The sequence below is a fragment of the Stegostoma tigrinum genome, chromosome 8, assembly GCF_030684315.1.
Source record: "Stegostoma tigrinum isolate sSteTig4 chromosome 8, sSteTig4.hap1, whole genome shotgun sequence".
NCBI classification, from domain to species: Eukaryota; Metazoa; Chordata; class Chondrichthyes; order Orectolobiformes; family Stegostomatidae; genus Stegostoma; species Stegostoma tigrinum.
In genome coordinates, this window is record NC_081361.1 from 20346866 (window position 1) to 20351460 (window position 4595).

Here is a 4595-nt window from a genome sequence, read left to right on the forward strand (position 1 = left end):
TTGGTGGAAAGTATAGAGGGGATGTCAGAGGCAGGTTCTTTACGCAGAGAGTTGTGAGAGCATGGAATGCGTTGCCAGCAGCAGTTGTGGAAGCAAGGTCATTGGGGTCATTTAAGAGACTGCTGGACATGCATATGGTCACAGAAATTTGAGGGTGCATACATGAGGATCAATGGTCGGCACAACATTGTGGGCTGAAGGGCCTGTTCTGTGCTGTACTGTTCTATGTTCTATGTTCTATAAGTAACCGATGCCTCTCTTCTGACGGAAAATTCCAACTAATATGGAGAGATTATTTACTCAGTCTCTTCGATAATGAAATAGCTTCCATTGCACCCAGACTAATTTCACAACATCTTCATTCACAGAACACCAGGAAGGTCCTGGACCTGGTTGTGAATGCTGAAAGGTAACTTGCATCATAACAGCAGTGCAAAAACAGGCCATTTGGCTGAACTGCTCCATGCTGCTCTTTACACTTCTCCCACCATGCTCCAAATTCTTAATGTGCCTCTTTGTGCCCTTTCTGACATCTAACTTTCTCTCAAATCCATCTCTGCTATTCTTCTCAACTTGTCCTGGTAGCAGCAGCTTCTGCAATCTGACTGCTGCGAGCAACAAAGCTTCTCCTGATTTCTTTATTGGATTTATTAGTGATCATCCACATTTAAGATGTAGTTGTGGACTCTTCCAACATTCCCCATCAAGCAGAAAAAGCACAACAATATTGAAAGGCACGCTTTTCCCGTTTCATGCATTTACAAACATTTTGCACAGTACAATCACCTTTCGTCTCTTGTCGAAGTTGATCAAGCCATTCTGTAAGAAATAGACGTGAACAAAGAAAATTAATTCAATATATATAAAGGTTCAAATGGTACTATGAGATCATGAAATTTAACAGATCAGCAGTGAAATACAAACTCTGTAAACTTGTTTCAATTTTAGGAAATAGTCAAAGGTCAAACACAAATGATCGATCATTCCACCAGGTTTATATTTTGGCCATTACATAGAGCCCTTTGTTCCACTCAAATAGATCAGTACCAAGCTGATGCCATTCTCAGCTGCTCAACTGCACAATAGGCAGTGACGTCCAGCTAACAAATTTACCTGTACAAAATAAAAATGATGCGCAGTTTATCCAACCTTTTGAAAAACTAAACCTGTATTCAATCAACTGCAAAGCCTTTTGCATGTTTCTTTATTTACATATTGTTTGATTCGCAACACAAAGCATCACATTATTCTCATCAGTATCATTAATCATACTTATTCGTTACTTTTATTGCTATGAGCAGCTTGCAATGAAACTGTAACAATAGTGCTCATCAGCAAATAAGGAATCCAAATCTTGTAAAACAGACTTACGAAACGATAATTGGGGAAAGCCGAATCCAATTTTGTTAAGTCCGTGAAGAAAGTTCCCAGGAATGGTACAATTCCCTGAACTACACCCTAGAAAAGTGAGGTGAATTTATTTCATCCATTGTGAACGCACTGTCATATTTCCCAAACATACTACTCCATGCCTTATTTATACCATTTATCATGCAACTAAATCTAATTAGAATCAAAATTTCGGACTCAATTTTTGACACAGTTACACAGTGGAATACAAAGTTAGATCTATAAACGACAGGCAAGTTCGGAGTTTTGATCCCTGATCTGTTAACTGTCAACCAAACTCAATGTTTGTGTAACTTCATCATTTGGAGATTGGAAATTTTCTAAGTACTGTGTGATTTTGCCTGAAGATGGAAACAATTTATCGCACCAGATTTCCAAACGTTTGACTCAGTAAGGTTAACCCTTATTTTTCAAAACTCAAGAATATAATTCTACTCAATGTCTTTTCATAGGACACCTTTCTGACCCCAAGAAATAATTTAATGGTCTCAGACTGCTTAAGGAGCTAAAAGCCGAGGAGATACACCGGAATTGGCAAACTGGAACCAAAACTGACTTTGCGACTGGAAGTATGTGTGATTTTTGAAGAGCATTTTTGCAACTTGAAGCATTCATCCAGCAGCATACCACAGCATAAAGTGATGGTTCTTGTTGTGTGTACATGAATTTTCAAGGCACAAAAGCTACAAGTGTGAACAGCAGGTTCACAGGTGACACAAGAATTGGCGATGTGGTAAACAGCAAAAAGCCTTAGTCTCCAGGATTACACACATGGGCTGGTTAGAAGGCCTGAAAAGAGGCAAATAGAATTCTATCCTGAAAAGTGTCAGGCGAAGCGTTTTGGGAGGACAAATAAGTCAGGACAAGACATGTTAAATGGAAGTTTTAGAATGTACAGAGAATCACGAGGACCTTGCTGTGCGCATAAGCATATTCATGAAGGCAGGAGGACCTGTGGATAAGGTGGTAAAAGCACCATATTGGATACTTGCCTGAATATAAGAGCGGACGTAAATAAAATTAGTTGAGCCACAGTTAGAACACGGTGTGCCTAGAGACTAAAGCATTTTGCTGTTTACCACACCTCCCATTCTTGTGTCATCTGTGAGCCTGATGTTCATACTTGTATCTTTTGTGTCTGGAGCATTAAAGTACACACAGCAAGAACTATCTCTCTACCCTGTGCTACACTGCCGAATGAAAGCTTCAAGTTGCAGAAATGTTCTTCAAAAGTCACGCTTACTTCCTGCCAAAAGCTAATTTTGATTCCAATTGACTAATACAGCTCGGGCGGGAACATTTCAGTTGTAGAAAGGGGCTAAATAAGCTGGGACAATCTTCACTGCAACAAAGACACTGAGGAGGAACCTGGTTGAGGTTCAAAGAGTTCTGAGGGATTTGGCTAAGCATTAGGAAAAACTTTATTCCCTGTCTATCAATATCAGGGCTTACAGTTTTAATACAACAAGCAGGCTATTTTGAGGGGATTTGTTCAAAAACTTTTCACCCAGAAGTGGTGGGTTTCTGGAACGCACTGCCTAAAAGGGTGGTCCAGGCAGGAACCCTTGAGACACTGAAGAACAATTTTGATGAACTCTTGAAACGCCATTGCCATCAAAACTCCTGGGTGGGGGTAGGGGTTGTGGAATTTTGTAGGAATGATACCTACCGTTGAGGCAGGGGATCCCAGTTCAGTCCAACCTCCTTCAGAATGGAGTCATAAGCTTGGCTGAATGGGTTGACAAAAACGCCAATAAATGCAAATTCTTTGAAGGGGTAGAAAAACAAAGTTGCTGGAAAAGCTCAGCTGCTCTGGGAGCATTTGTGAAGAAGAAAACTGTGTTAATGTTTTGGGTCTGGTGACCCTTCATCAGAGCTCTATAAAGGGGTCTTGTGGTTCAGTGGTAGCCTCCCTACCGCTGAGCCAGAAATCTGAGTTTGAGTTCCACCTCTGCCAGACAAGTGTCATCATGTGTTCAGAACATGTTGATGAAGAATACCTAGAAGGCGATGGGCTAAGTTCTACAAAATGGGATCAGAATAGGTGGGTGCTTTATGACCAGCGCAGACACAAGGGGCAGTGCTGAAAAAATTCTCGTCATGTTGCCTCATTCATGATGGCTAACCGAGTTATTGTGTAACCCGGGTTTAGTTCTTCCTTTGCTACACAAAAAGGGAACACCAGATGAGTACCTGAATCTCTGCCTTTGTGAGCGTCGGCATATTTCAATGCTTCAGCCAAGATGTTGTATTGAGATTAAATTCCATTACCCACAGTGTAGACACAGGCCCTTCGGCTCACCAATTTCACACCGCCACTTGAAACATCCCACCCAGAACCATCCCCTACAGCTCACACACCCCTGAACACAACCAGCAATTCAGCATGGCCAACCCACCTAGCCTGCACATCTTTGGACTGTGGGAGGAAACCAGAGCACCGGGAGGAAACCCATGCACACACGGGGAGAATATGCAAACTCCACACAGACAGTCACCCGAGGTTGGAATCGAACCTGGGTCCCCGGCACTGTGAGGCCGCAATGCTAACCACTGAGCCACTGAGCCACCCCAAAATGTGCTGCACTGACCGGGAATCGAACCCAGGCCGCAGCGGTGAAAGCGCCGAATCCTAACCACTGGACCACCAGTGATGCTAACCATCTCTCAAAGACAGCAAGAACTGCAAATGTTGGAGTCAGAGTCAATACAGTGTGGTCCTGACCTGACACGTTGATTTTCTTGCTCCTCTCATGCTGCCTGACCTGCTGAGTTCCTTCAGCTCCACACTGTATTGACTGTTGTATTTATCCATCAGACCATGGGAAATGTTTGTGCATACCTGCCTGGCCTCGCAGATTTACTTCCGTTCAATGTAGAAATATTCTACCCACAACCCAACACACTGATAGATATGCAACAAGCAGCATAGTTATAGCTTCAAACATATAACCAAACATGTTCAACGGCTTAAGTAGCAGCAATGCTGATAACTTCCCTTTAGTTACCCGGAGAACTGCTTTACAGCATAGTTATAACAAAGATACACCATTATGGAAAGATAAATCAGATTTACTTGTAAAGCTTCAAGATTAACTGCTTCAACTTGAGAACGTTTCATTCCAATATTAAACATAAAGGGATGATTACCTTCTTCTTTGTTACTTTCAGTGTTTTGTGTGTCA

At 42.0% G+C, this 4595-nt stretch overlaps 1 non-coding gene across 1 annotated transcript; it reads right to left on the reverse strand.

Moving 5' to 3' along the window:
- Positions 1-3992: 3992 nt before the first annotated feature.
- On the reverse strand, positions 3993-4067 carry trnae-uuc (transfer RNA glutamic acid (anticodon UUC)). Its single transcript has one exon. It is a non-coding gene; the product is annotated as a tRNA-Glu (tRNA).
- Positions 4068-4595: the final 528 nt, after the last annotated feature.